The following is a 15,623-nucleotide window of genomic DNA, read 5'->3' as shown; positions in this document are numbered from 1 at the left end:
CAGAGGTAGTGGCCGCCTGGGCTGGAAAGTGGCCCATTTTGGAAGGAGCCTCCTGCAGCGCCCTTCTCTGTGGGGCGGTCCATTGGCCAGGCCGCTGCTGGGCCCTCATCCGTGCCCACAGCATGGTCGAAAGCCTGTGCTCATTCACTCCCTCCCCATCCCTGCCAGGTATATCAAATAGGGGTTGAGGACCAGATAACGGGCCAACTGCTCATGATCTGCTGCCTGTGTGTCCAAGAGGCAAGGGTAGAGCCGTTTCCGTTTTATCAGGCCAGGTTCCTCAGTCAGCATCAGGCCGCAGGTCCTAGCTTTGGAACTCCCTAACTTAATGTGCACCCAGACCTCAGAAGCGTGAGCACAGAGTCATTGAAAGTATCATTTAATACAGAGCTGAAGTGATGGCGGCATTGTATTCCCAGCTTGGAAGGCAGGCTGCAGAGCAGAGCTGGGGACTCTGAGCAGAGGGCGAATAGGATGTCAGCTAACCTGCTGGTGGGAGTTCGTTTAGAGTCACCTCGGTGTTCTTAGAGCGCCTTTGCAGCAGCCACATGCTCAATGTGAACCTAAAATAAAAGAGCTCACACTCCTCGCCCTCAGGTACTTAATACAGAGCCAGGAGAGCCAGTAATGTAGGCAGAAGGTATGTTTGCATTGGAAATGGACGTATCAGTGAAGTTGGATACCATAGAGAAGCAGGAGAGGGAATACGAATCACCATTAAGGTGATGATGTTCCAGGAACATCAGAAGTTAACAGTCCTGTGTATAACCACTTTGCACTTCCTCCTCAAGATAGCAGTGGCTTGTTCATCGCCTACTGATCAACTTGTACCACTTCGCTCCCCATTCCCACATGCCTGTGTTCCTGGGAGAGGTGGTTTTCAGCCATGGCACCTTGTGACACTGGTATTGCCTGAGTCATTCATACGTTAAATCACCAAATCAGCGTAGTCTACCGCTGTGCCCAGGCGCTTCCAGGAGCGACCAACGGCCACAGCCAAGGCCTTAACCTCATGGAGTTTGCATTCTAGGGAGGGAGTGGGTTGTGAACAATAATGTCAGGGAGTAATAAATGCTGTGCAAAATATAAAATCAGGGCAAAGGAACAGAGTTTGGGGAGAGAGAATAGGGCTTCGGGGGTTGGGTGGTGTGCTGTGTTATATTGGGCGGTGAAGACAGCTATAAGAACTATACGCAGGTGACATTTGAGCAGATTCTTGACTAGTTAGAACCATCCATATGAAGATGGGGGATGTGTATTCCAGGCTGGGGAACAGTGAAAACAAAGGTCCTGAGGCAGGAACAAGTTTGCTTTGTTAGTGGAAAAGCAAGGAGATCCTTGTGCCCTGAATGGCAGTGTTGGGGGATGAGTCCAGAGAGGTAGGCAGGGTCCAAACACATACAACCTTTTTGTCTTTGGTAAGAACTTAACGTTTTATTCTGAGTGTGATGAAAAACTATTAGAGGGTTTGGTGCAGGGCCAGCAAGGATCTGACTTACATTTTTTAAAAGACCACTCTGGCTGTTGTGTGAAGAACTGCCTGGGGTGGTAAAGTGGAAGCAGAATAGTAGGAGGCTGTTACATTCATGATGTAAGCAAGTGGTGGTGGCTTGGACAAGGGTGGTAACAGTGGAGACAGAAGTCATCAGATTTAGGGCTCCTATACATTTACCTAATGAGACTATTGCATTAGATGTGGGATGTGAGGGAAAGAGAGGAAAAGTGTAAGAATCCCGAGATTTGCCTGAGCAACTAGCTGAATGGTAGTACCATTTACTGTGATGGAGACAACACTAGCAAGGTTCGGGTGTGGGTGGGGAGGAATCAAGTGTTCAATTTTGATCATGTTAAGGTTAATATATAAATTATAATTCCTAGCCCTAGCCGATTTGGCTCAGTGGATGGAGCATTGGCCTGCGGACTGAAGGGTCCCAGGTTCGATTCTGGTCAAGAGCATGTATCTAGGTTGCAGGCACATCCCCAGCAGGAGGTGTTCAGGAGGCAGCTGATTGATGTCTCTCTCTCATCGATGTTTCTAGCTCTCTATCCCTCTCCCTTCCTCTCTGTAAAAAAAATCAATAAAATATATATTTTTTAAAAAGATTGACTTCATATATACACATACATGTTTACATATATGCTAATGAATATGATAAATACATCATATACAATATATATTAAAAAATTATAATTCCTAGTAGAAATGCTGAGTTGGCCACAAGGTATATGCTGGAGCTAGATATGAGATTAAGTTACCACTCAAGATGGTATTGAGCCTTGGCACTAATGTGTACTCACGTGGGGAGTGAGTGTGGAGAGTGAACACTGATGCTGCTAAAATACAGGATGGAAGAATAGCTCCATGACCTCAGCATAAGGAAGTATTTTTTAAAACAGGATACAAAAAATGCTAACCATAAGGGGGAAATGTTGATAAATTGGAATACTTTGATATTAAGAATTCATGTTCATTGTGACACTATGAAGACAGTGAAAAGGCAAGCCTTAGGGAAGATATCTGTGAAGCAGACAGCCAACAAAGGGCTCATATCCAACCATATAAAGAGCTACAAATCAGTAAGAAAAAGACAACTGAACAGGAAAATGAGCAACAGACTGAAATAAGCACTTCACAAAAAGTAAATCTCTAAGTGGCCAATAAGCGGATGAAATGCACTGAACAGCATTACTAATTAGGGAAATGCAAATTAAATTCACCATGAGATGCCACCAGACTGGCAAAAATTAAAAAGATGGAAAATAATGAGGGTTAACAAGGGTGTGAAGCAACTGGTTTCTAATATACTGCTGGTCAGAGTGCAAATTGGTACAACCAATTTGGGAAATGATTTGGCCTTATCTATTAAAGCTGAACACGTTGTCTTAGTTATAACAAAATTACCATAGATGACTGACTGGCTTATAAACAACAGAAACTTATTTCTCACAGTTATGGAGTCTGAACGTCCAAGATCTAGGTGTTGGCAGATTCAGTGTCTGGTGCAACCCACTTCCTGGTTCACAGATGGTGTCTGCTCACTGTGTCCTCACATGGTGGATGGGCGAGGAAGCTCTCTGGAGTCTCCTTTATCAGGGCACTAATCCCATTTGGGAGGGCTCCACCCTCATGAGCTAATCACCTCCCAAAGGCCACCTCCTAATGCCATGATACTGGGGATTAAGTTTCAACATGAATTTCCAGGGAACACAAGCATTTAAGTCTATAGTCAGATCCATAACCAGCAGTACCGTTCCCAGGGGCATAGCTAGAGAACTGTTCAATAGTGTTCATCATAGCTACAAGGTGGAAACAACTAAACGTACATCAGAGTCAAAGGACAGATTTAGTGAGGCATGTGGAATAGTATACAATAATGCAAATGAATGAATTCTGGCTGCACATAAAAATGGAAGATTCTCACACATTTTTGAACAAAATAATAAAGAATGTACATTGTATAATTCCACTCTTACAAATTTCTTTAAAAGGCAAAATAAGTGATAGTGTTTATGAGTGGATACTCATGTGGTAAAACTATAAGAATAATAAGGAAATGTTATTATGAATGGATAACAGTTACCTGTCTGGAGTTTGGAGGGGGTACTGATTAGAAGGAACACAAATGGGTCTTCTAGGGTCTGAGTAATATTCTGTTCTCTTTGCCAGAGTGGTTAATGGATCTATTTAATTTATGATTATTCAATGAGCTGTTCATTTGTTGGTATTTCGCTGTGTCTTATACTTCACAATACAAAGGACTGGAAATAAGTTTAAACAGGTTCAAGATTACCCTGCCTGGCTGGGTGGCTCAGTTGGTTAGAGCATCATCCAGTATAGCCAAAGATTGTGACTTCGATCCATGGTCAGGGCATGTATTCTCTCTCTCTCTCTCTCTCTCTCTCTCTCCCTCATTCTAAAATCAGTGAACATAACCTTGGATAAAGATATTAAAAAATATATATATTATCCCTGTGACAAAGTCATTTTCGTGCCCTTAGTAATACCTACTATCAACATTTGTTGAAGGGTGCTCTGAGCCAGGCATCGTATTGAGCATTTTATACATATTATATTTCTAACTGCAATCATCCTATAAATTAGGTACTTTTTAAACCCCCATTTTGCAGATGAGGAAACTGAGGCTTAGAAGGATTAAGAAACTTGCTAGGCGTCCTACAGCTAGTAGATGGCAACCCAGTTTTGTCCTTCCCAGAAGTCTGGCTCTTACTTACTGTGAGGTTTCCTCTTCACACAAACTCCTAGATTTTGAGGACAACCCCTGTTGATTGTAAACCTCCAAATCCTCTGTGGCACCTGGTCTGCGTTGTACAGTATAAGCCTTCGGTAAACGTTGAGTTGAGTGAATAATGAATAAAAATCGAATTCTTTTTGTCTGCTCCCTCCCAGATACTGGGTGCAGTAGTTGGAGATTTCTTGCCTGTGCAAAGTTGCCAAGGTTTCAAGCAGAGGGAGAAATAACAGGGAAGTCTCCTGCCTGTGGCCGACGCTAGTTTTGCTTGCTGGGGTCTGTCGGACAAATTCCCTGCTTCCGTTTTCACTTCCCCTGAGCGCCGAGACATCTGCCTGACACCTCTGGTCCCCACCTCGGCCTGCCACCCAGGAAGCCGTGGATGGAGGCAGCCAGGCTGTGTGCCAGCTGCTTCTGCCTCCAGAGGTGGCCCAGGTGCAAGCACTCCGCAGCCCCAGGTGGGCCAGGTGGTGCAGGGCACAGCCCAGACACGCTAAATAAAACTCCCAGGGCCACGTCTCCGCTGGTTTCCAAGGTCTTCTGAGGCACAGCCTTGGAAAGCAAATGGCCTGTTGGTCTGGATTGTCAGGCCCTATTCCGGGGTGATTTGTCACTGGTGGTGAAGCTGAAGCAGCTCCCACAGTGCGGGCACGGAGCAGCTGCGTGGGGCTCCATGAGATATCACCAGCTCAGCCCTCGCCACCTGCCTTCACTGTGTGCCCTTCTCCAGTTGCTAGAAGATGAAAAACAACAGAAAAAGAAATCCAAGTCTGAGCACTTTACACTAGTACTTTCCTGAGGGACTTTGACCACAATTTTGACTTGTTCGAAACAGCCAGTTACTTGTATGATCCCCCACCTACCCCTCACCTCCCCAAACTGGCTCCTCCTCCTGACTTTATGACACCCTGCCTGCCCACCCACCTCGTGCTCCCTTCACCTGGCCTGAAGCCCAGCCGTCCACGGGTGCTCCCTCACCCCTACTCTTGCCTGCATCCAGTACAATCCATTTGGACCTGACAGTCTTTTAGTGCCAGGAGAATTTGGGTCAATGCATTGTTTTATAAACAGCTCGGAGCCATGAAAACAATGTCCTGAGAGTGAGGATTCCTAGGCACTAAAAAGGTCAAGATTGTCTATGATATCCTTCAGGAAAATCTCTGTAAATCCACCAAAGGGCCAAGGTCTCTTTCTGCTCCCTTTCCCATCACCTTTCTCCCTAGAATGTAATAAATGATGCTTGGTGCGGCCCCCTCAGAGTCAGTGCCCTTCCTTACTGACTACACCTTGAGTCTGTCCAATGCCGGGAGGCCAAGTGTCCCAGGGAAAACCAGCCTTTCCTTCCAGCCCCAGGAACCAATCGTAGAAGCTGGTCGTAGTCATTCTACTTTCAGGGATTGGTTTAGGAATGGACATGTGACATAATTCTGGCCAATAGGATAAGAAGGAAGCTTTCTGGGTATTTCTGAGAAAGTTAAAAAGGGACATTAGTGAGGCTGCATCCTAAGCCTCCCCCCCTCCCCCGCCCCCACACGGTGGCCTTTGATGCTGGCGTGTGAGTTTCAGGACCTGGAACCTTGGTGCCCACCTGTGACCATGGAGTGACTGCCCCGAGGATAGAAGCCAAGACAGGGAGCTGGCAGGGATGAAAGGTGGAGGAGCCTGTGCATCAACTGAAGCTGTTCTACTATTTGGACTTATTAAGAGAGAGGATGCATTTCTGCTTTCCCTGTGTGGTGCAATCGGGCTTGCTGCTATTTGAAGCTGAAAACTTCCTAACTGATATGTCTGCATTTGACAAGTTGCAATTGCCCTCGCCCACTCCCTGCTTCCTTCAGGCTCCAACTCCAGGCTAGCGTTTCTCTTCGCAGGGCTTGGGTTTTTACTGATATTCTCATGGTCTTTCACTGAGTATCTTTCTCATCAAATGCTTCGTCAAGGTTAGACTTTTAATCTCTAGTTACAGAATAGGACAGTATGAAATGAAGTTCCTACCCAGGTACATCAGAATCATGGCAAATGGGCAGAGGACAATCCTCCAAAGAAGACATACAAATGGCCAATAAGAACATGAAAAGATGTTCAACATCACCAATCGTTAGGAAAAGGCAGCTCAAAACCACAATGAGATACTACCTCACACCCACTGGGATGGCTATGATCAAAAATGGACAAAACAAGGGTTGATGATGTGGAGCAATGAGAACTCTCACCCATGGCTGGAGAGGATGTGAAATGGTGCAGCTGCTTTGGCAAAGTGTGCCAATTCCTCAACAAGGAAAATGTAGACTTACTATTTGACCCAGCAGTTCAACCCCTGGGAACATGCCCAAGAGAAATGAGGGCATAGGCCCCACAAACACTTGCATGTGAATGATTATAGGAGCATTATTCATAATAGCCAAAAAGTGAAACAACCCAAATTTCCATGGAATGAATAAACAAAATGTGGCCTTTTCATACAATGAAATATCTCTATATATAAAAGCCTAAGTGACCATCTGACCATTGGACCATTCAACCGGTAGTTATGACATACACTGACCACCAGGGGGCAGATGCTCAATGCAGGAGCGGAAACCACAGGCATGGAAACATGGAACAGACTGATGAATCTCAGAGGGAAGTGGGGAGGGGAGAAGGCGGGAAGAGATTAACCAAAGATCTTATATGCATACTAGAGGTCTGGTGCACAGATTCGTGCACTGGTGGGGTCCCTGGGCCTGGCCTGCACCCTCTCGAAATCTGGCCGGTTTCAGCCTGATCCCCGCAGGCCAGGCCAAGGGACCCCACTGGTGCACAAATCCATGCACCAGGCCTCTAGTTAATTGATAAGAAGAAGTGAGATTCTGATGCACACTACAATATGGATTAGCCTTGAAAACATCATGCTAAGTGAAAGAAGCTGGTCGCACAAAGACTGTCATGTCTATTGATATGAAATGTCCATTTAGGCAAATCCACAGAGACAGGAAGTGGGTCCGTCGTTGCCAGGGCTGGGTGTTAGGAGGGATAGAGGGTGGCTGCTAAAACATTCAGGGTTTCTTTTTGGTGTGAAGAAAGTATTAGATAGTGGTAATAGTTGCACAATTCTGAATATACTAAAAACCATTGACTTGTGCAATTTAAATGGGTGAATTTTATGATATGTGAATTATATCTCAATAAAGATGATCGAAAAAGAAATCTAATTAAGCCATTTTCATTTTCTGAATTTACAACTAATCTGTAAAATGGGGAGAATAATATGGCCCTCATCAGGCTGATGTAATAACTTGGAAATCTGAAGTGCTTCATACAAAATCACTCTTTGGCACATGGCTTTAAAAACCTTGTATTATGTTGTACAAGCTAGACCCCACATTCAAAATGAGTTGTGTTGTCAAGGGCTGAATTAAGCAAATTTATACCAGTTTCTTTATTGCAGGACTTTTCAGAACCTTTCATTGTTAACATAATTTCCTAGGAAGGAAGGAGTGTATGTAATATTGCCCACACTTAACTATAGAACACCCCACATGTAAAAAAAAAAAAAAGTATGTTTTAACATTTTGCTGGGATTTAGGGTTCCCTGGAACCCCATTTGGGAAACACCACGTTCTATGGAGCCATCCAAGTTTCCATCTGGTTCACCTCCTACTCCTTAGCCAAAAATAGCGTAGGATTATGAGGCCTGGGGCTGATTGAGGAGCACTCTGTGGCTGTTTACTGATTTCTGTGTGAAGCAACCCCGGGTGAAACAGAGCAGTGGGTGTGGAATAGAACCTGGGGCTCAGGTCTTATCATGGCTGCTCACAACTGTGAATTTGCTTTGTCACAGTTGAGGCTGTTTCCTTGCCTCTGAATTGGCGATAAAAGCGCTGCCTCCCAGGGTTGTTGTAAAGAATAAAGACATTGTTTATGAAAGCGCTTAGTTAAATAGAAATGCTCTAGACGAGTAATTTTAAGGTGTTTATTAGTTATAGGAACAGGCCTCAAAACTGTAACCTTGTTAATATTGTGTTTTATCAACATGGCTCTCCCCGGGGGCTCCAGAGCACACAGGCCTCCCTCCCCTGGCCAACAGCATCCTCACGCTGTGGGTCTCTGAGAGGAACACAGGGACTCCCACCCTGCCGCACCCAACCCCTCCCAGCCACTGTGGGACCCTGTCCATTCGTGGAGGAGTCCCACTGCCCCAGGATGCTCAGCTGCGAGGCCGCGATGATCCCAGAGGGTGAGGAGCAGCCAGGGTGCCAGGTGCCTTCCCTCCCACTCCATCCTATCTACAGGGCTTCACTGAGCTCAGCCCTGAGGGAGATAACCCCAGAGCTAGGCCTTGGAGGCTCTGCCTCCTGCCAGGGGTCCTCTCTCCCTGTAGTGAGGCTGGGCATGGACCACCAGCCTCAGAGTCTCCATTTCTTCTTCGGGTCACTGGCATCCTCACGAGACTTTTGCAGACAAGGATGACGTCCAACTCCCAGCCCTCAAGGGGCTTGCATTTTCATGTGGGAGACAGACCCGCATTCTAAGTAAGAGCAGATGACTCTCTGATGATGAAGTAGCAGCTGTAAGGCCAGATGTGACCTTCACACACAGCCGCGTGGCTGCCTCAGCTGACCACGGCAAGGAGCCCAACTGGTCGTGGTGTGATGGTGTCTCAGCTCAGCCGCCATAGAACACCTCAGCCGGGGCCCACACAGCAGGCGGTTATCTTCTCTCAGCTCTGGGGGCTGGGAGGCTGAGGCCGGGTGCCAGCATGGTCAGGCTCTGGTGAGGACTCTTCCTGGCTATGGGTGCCGCCACCTCTCTGTCCTCACGTGGCCTTCTCTTAGTGCAAGCCTGGAGAGAGAGAGCGCGCTGTGGTGTCTCTTCTTCTTTTTTTAAATATATGTTTTTATTAATTTTAGAGACAGAAGAAGGGGAAGGGGGTGGGAGGGAGGGAGAGAGAGAGAGAGAGAGAGAGAGAGAAACATCCAAGAGAGAGAAACATCTACATCGATTGTCCATCTCCTGTACACCCTACTGGGGATGGAGCCTGTGCCCCGACCTGAATTGAACCGCAACCTCTCAGTTGACACTCAACCACTGAGCCACACCATGTCTCCTCTTATAAAGCCTCCAATCCTATCAGATTAGAATCCTGCTCTTATGACCTTATTTAACCTTAATTACTTGCTAAAAGCCCATCTTCAAATATACTCACATTGAAATTAGGACTTCAACACATGAACTTGGGGGACACAGTCCAGGGCAGATAGTAATGAGCCCAGGACTGTGCATTGTATTCCCAGGGGCCCATTACTGGACTATGCATTGGATGCAGAGCATCCTAACTATTGGAACGGCAAGATGTTAGACCTCTAAATGGAGTCTAGGTTACCCCTTGAGGAAATCATGACTCTCAGAAATAAAGTGAGACTCTCAAGGTCCCACAGTCCAGATCCTTGACTCCCTCAGGGACTAGCACTTTAAAATGTGATTTCTGGAATAACCGGGCCCACATAAGCCACCTGAACCCACTTCTGGGGCTGTGTTCTTCCCACATCCCAGGCCGATGTTCCCACTTGTTCTTGTTTCTTGTCAGGCCATTGGAAATAGGTTTTCAGCAGCCCCATGGTTAACTCTTGAGATGAGAAACCAGAACCTAAGCTATTCTCTCCCTACCACTTTCCCCTTAGAAACGTCTGGAGCCTTCAAGGAAACCCTAGGGCCCCTGGGCCACAAGCAGGAATCCCTTTATGCTAGCCCAACATCCTCATGGCAGAGACAGACAGGCCTCGAAGAAAGTGACTTCCCTAAGTCACACAGGAAGGTCAGAAAGGGATGGTCAAGCCTGGAACAGGTCCTTAGGAGACCCTGACCTCCCCTGCCTCTCAGAGCCCTTGGGTGATTAAAATTGATGTATTTTCAGCCACTGCTCCAAACAACTCAGTAGGTCTAGGGTGGGGCCCTGGTAGGGGGTTTGGAAGAAACACCCAGTGACTGCTGAGGCTGGTTTTCCGATAGCCAGGCATTTACATTCAGGTTGTGGCTGCAGTATTGCAGGCAGAGGTGAGTCCCTCTGGTGCACAGGCCAGTTGCCACTGGCTTTGCATGTCCTTCTAACACCAAGAGCTCTGTTCTGGACTCCACCGAAGAGCTAAAGGTGATTCCTCGAGCTGTTGGTTGTATCTGATCCCAGCATCACTTGCTAGACTCACCCAGAAGGTTCCTCACACATTCCTATAGGTGGAATGTGTGCATAAACAGTAACAGGTGCAGACAGGCGATCCTACTACCAGTGATCACCATCTGGATGAATGGACTAAAAAAAAAACCAAAAAAACTATGTGATGGAATTTTTTCCTTTTTGTTTGCTTATTTCTGGTGTCTTAAATACCGTGTTTAGTTTAAATACAGACATGATCCGAGCACAAATATTATAGGCAGAAAAGCCAGCACAGCACTGTGTGTGGAGACGGTGGCTTGCAGGTAGGACATGAAAATAGTGCTTGCTGCGCCCGCAGGTGTTCGGCTGCTTCTTGGCCGGTGTTACCTCGGTCCTCTACAGGACATCTCTGAAAAGTTAGCTTAGGCCTTTTAGAGAGAACTAACCAGAGGGGAGAGGTCAGATGGCTCAGGGTCATGGAGAGTTAGTGCCCGAGTTGAGATGAGAATGTGGACCGCACGTCTTTGCTCTGACCAGGTCTAGCCATGCAGGGAGCTGAGAAGGAGGACCAAGTTCATGGCCCCGGGATAAAGACCTAGGAATGGAACTCCAGCCACGTGGGCCTGTCTTTGCTATGATGATTAATACAGAGCATTGGAAAGGTAATGGTCTGTGTAAAGTGCTTGTACCTGCTTATTCACCCTGCACCTGTGGCCTGATGGGCTGAGCCCCACACACTCTCCACCCACCTGCCTCCCTCAGGTGCTCCCTTACCACCCCTGTCCCAGCCAACCATCAGTTCTGGCTTTTCTTGTGCGAGTGACGTGCGCCTCCCTGCAGCCGTGTTCTCCTTCGTGTGGATTCTCCGTCCTGCGTCGTGGGAAAGGAGATGCATGGCGTGAGCCCCCATGGAGTCCTGGGGTCTTCATCTGTAAAACCCAAGGGATGTCACGATGCCAGTAGTCCATAGGTTTCACACATTTGGTGAATTGCTTCTGACATAACACGTGTGGTCATCGAGGCAGCTGAAATAAGAGGCATTTTTAACTAAGTAAAGATGCCAGTTGAGCTGGTGTGTGATGGGCAGAAAGGAAGGAGTTGGCTAGTTCATGGGGCAGGAAGGATTCCGGGCTTACCCCAGAATTGGGCTAATCCTCGCATGAGTGTACCAGTGAAGAAGGCTAAGGGGCCGACCACGGCACCTCCTGGTGCCTGTCACCTTGACCTCTGCATCATTAACTACCAGCAGTGGGGATGGTGACCATGGAGCCATCCCCAGTCCCTTTCCTGGTCCTTCTGAGACCAGCAGCTCTCATTGTCAGAAGGACGAGTCAGAGTGAGGAATGTGGGAGGTGGTTGTAAAATGCTGCAGAGTTGAGTTGCGCTTCGAAACGCACCATGGGGGCAGAGCAGAAAAGAGGTTAAGCTCACCCAAAGAAAGCCGCTGTCCTCAGCTACAGGGAGTAGGCTCTTGCAATGTCCTTCATGGGGGCCTTGTTGCGGTATCCACTCCACATCCAGAGGGGTCAGCCGCATGGCCGATCGACCGCAGAGCCGCAGTGAGAACTCCGCACAGGAGGCTCAGGTGAGCTTCCCTGTGCCCATATTCCAAGCACATGTCACGCATTGTTGCTGGGAGGAGCCACGCCGTCCACACTTCACAGAAGCTGTGCACGTGGAACTTTCCTGGACTCTGCCCTGTGTGCCTTTTCCCTCAGCTGACTTTACTCTGTATCCTTTAGCTAGAATACACCATAACCGTGAGAATAACAGCTTCCAGTGATTTCTGGACGGTCTGCTGGTGAATGATTGAGCCTCAGGTGGTCTTGGGGACACCCATCTCCAAACCTTATAGTTGGCAATTATTCAGAAGGGTAGAATCTCTCACCATCTGCATGTCTTTCTAACGCTGGCTGATGTGACTAAGCTACTGAACACAGACTAAGTTGCACATGAAAGTCTAGAAAAAAGTGCTAGAGACACAGGCTCCCAGAGGCAGATGTCACAGCAGTGACAAACGGACTAGCTGGGCTCTCATTGAGACACTTTCCGCTGCCAGAATGAAGAGAAATCCCAAGTAAATATGCAACTTTAAAGTGTACAAATGGCCCAGATGACTGTAGTGCATTCTGGCTGGAGGGGAATTCTGATTTCTGCAGTTCAATGGGCATAAGCATCTGGGTAAATTGAGGCTGAAAAGGTGGGTTGGTAACAGGAAGAAGAGAAAAAAACAGACAGTAAGTCAGAAGATGGGGATTTGGCTCCTAATATTGGTTTGACTGCTCCTGACTTTGGAGAGGTGATTAATGTCGCCGGGTCATTTCCCCACTTGGTGTCTTGCAGGCAGGCATTCATGTATTTAATAGGATGATGCACTGGAGTCAGGGTACTGGGAGATGATGAACATTTGGATACTTTCCCTGGCAAAGGCTATGTGAGGGCTTGACTTACTGTACCAGCCAGAGTTATCTGTAGAAATAGGACCAACAGAAGAGAGAGAGGGGTGGAGGAAGGAGAGGTTGTGGTGTGTCTGTGTGTGTGTGGGGGGGGGGGAGGGAATGTAGAGGGAGGGGAGAGAGGAAGGAAAGAAGGAAGGAAAGAAGGAAGGAAGGAAGGAAGGAAGGAAGGAAGGAAGGAAGGAAGGGAAAGAAAGAAAGGAAGGAAGAAAGAGAAAGAAAAGAGAGATGACTTATTTTAAGGAACTGGCTCATGTGATTGTGAAGGCTGGCAAATCTGTAATCTGTACGGTGGCTGGCCAGCAGGGCAGTAACTCAGGTGAGAGTCCATATTGCTGTCTTGATGCTGAATTCCTCAGCAGGCTGGGAACATGGGCAAGTTTTCTATGTTGCAGTCTTGAGGAGAATCCCCTCTTCCTCGGGAAGTCTTTGCTCTTAAGGCCTTCACCTGATTAGACAAGGCCCACCCATGTATGGGGGATAATCTGCTTTACTCAATGTTACTGAGTCAGATGTTAATTACATCTTAAAAATAACTTTACAGCAATATCTAGACTGGTGTTTGGCCAAAGAACTTGGTGCCATAGCCTAACCAAGTCAACACATAACATTAACCATCAGACTTCTTCATTTAATGCTCAGAGCAACAGCATGAAGTAGGCAGCGATAGTAAAGAACAGCACTGGGGCTGGGTCTAAGGTGTTTGTGGCTCCATCTTCACATGATACCATCCTGTATCTTGTAGATGGTCCTTAAGATCTTCTTATTGGGACATTTTTACCTCTTTGTAAATCAACCAACAGTCTCCCTTTTCCTTACTGTCCCCATTCCCAAAAGAGTTGCTAGTGTTAACTCCTTTTTGTTGTTGTTGTTTTCGTTTTTTGTTTTTTTTTTCCTAACAAGGTAATGATTTACTGAGAGCCTGGAAAGCTTATCAGTAGCCAAAGACTTGACTTTGTGTCCATACTTTGCCAGCTACCTCTTAACCTCTAAGTTTGAATCTCCATCAAATGGTTCAGGGAATTCATCTATCCATTCACAAAGTCTATTAACTATTGATGATGTTCAGGTCTTAGGATGACTGGGGATGGAATGTGGTTAAGAAACAGATCTTTGTGAGTGGCTCAGTCTAGCCAGTTTTGAGATTATGATAAGACTAGTGGCCCGGTGCACGGAATTCGTGCGGGGGGGTGGGGGTGGGAGTTGTCCCTCAGCCCAGCCTGCACCCTCTTCAATCTGGGACCTCTCAGGGGATGTCCACAGGGATCGGGCCTAAACCGGCAGTCAGACATCCCTCTCGCAATCTGGGACTGCTGGCTCCTAACTGCTCACCTGCCTGCCTGCCTGATTGCCCCTAACCACTCTGCCTGCCAGCCTGCTTGTCCCCAACTGGCCCCCTGCCAGACTGATCACCCCCAACTGCCCCCCCCGCCAGCCTGCTCGCCCCCACCTGCCCTCCCCACTGGCCTGCTCACCCCCAACTGCCCTCCCATCCTGGCCCCTAACTGCTTCTACCTTGGCCCCACCACCATGACTTTGTCCAGAAGAACATCTGGAAGGTCTCCCAGTCTAATTAGCGTATTACCCTTTTATTAGTATAGATAGAGGCCTGGTGCATGGGTGGGGGCTGGCTGGTTTGCCCTGAAGGGTGTCCTGGATCAAGGTGGGGGTTCCTTTGGAGGGCAGGGCAGCCTGGGCGAGGGGCCTGTGGTGGTTTGCAGGCCAGCCATGCCCCCATTGGGGTGGGGGTCCCTCCTGGGGGAGCATGGCCAGCCTGGGTGGGGGGCTGAGGGCTGTTTGCAGGACCCTCCCTTGGCGGTCGGCCTGGGTGACTCAAGCCTCCCACTTGCTCTGGCCTGCTCCGTGGCCGCCACCCTCAGGCCCCTCCTTCAGAGGCCAGCCCAGGCGGGTGGGAAGCTTGGCTTCCTTCATTGCTGGGGGCAACCCAAGCCTCCTGCCCTCTTCAGCTAACTCTGTGGCCGCTGCCATCTTTGTCCTGCTAATTTGCATATTCTCTCCTGATTGGCTGTGGGGTGTTGTGAGGTACAGTCAATTTACATATTTGTCTATTATTAGTGTAGATGAGCCAATGTTTGACAAGTGCTTTTGATATTCTGAAAAGCTAGTTCTTAGTATGCACATGGTCATTGCAGCCACTGAACGTACAACCTTCCTGTGATTCTCTGAAAATGACATAGTCGACTTATTGTCAGTGTGATAGGGACTGAACATTGCATGTATTCTGAAAATTTATTTGCTTAAAAGCTTAATTGCTTAACCACCTGTAAAATCTCCGGAGCCCTGGAAGAAATGCTCATAAAAGATCTGAGCTGAAGCTCAACAGTGAGCATCACCCAAGAGAGAAAAGAATAAATAGAAATGAGGCTTTTTTTTTTTATGTGGGACTCATTTTTTAAAAAAATGCTGGTACTAATAATAAAACTTTTACTAAAGCAGAAGAACACAGCAGAGGAAATGATACATCGGTGAGCTTCTCATGCCTGAAAGACTTTTCTTATGCCTAAATGACTTGTTTTATTGGGAGAAATGCCTTTTCCTAAGGAAGAGGCCTTAACTAGGTACCTTGTCCTGTGATTAGAGAGGAACGGGAGCAAACTATTGTCCTCTTTCACCTGCAAGGTCATGGATGCGTCGTTGTTCTGAGGAGTGCCACCCTTGAGCTCAAGGGTTGTAACTAGAACAATGTTTTTACCCTGAAGTGTGTGAATAAGTAGAATATATTTTACCAATGAAAAGCAGTGCTGCTTCTTGACCAGTGATTTTGAA

This window comes from Myotis yumanensis, unplaced genomic scaffold (assembly GCF_028538775.1).
Source record: "Myotis yumanensis isolate MYYU_CA2020_CCGP unplaced genomic scaffold, mMyoYum1.0.hap1 SCAF_9, whole genome shotgun sequence".
In the NCBI taxonomy this organism is placed as follows: domain Eukaryota; kingdom Metazoa; phylum Chordata; class Mammalia; order Chiroptera; family Vespertilionidae; genus Myotis; species Myotis yumanensis.
The sequence above is the reverse complement of the archived record's forward strand: the minus strand, read 5'-3'. Positions refer to the sequence as shown.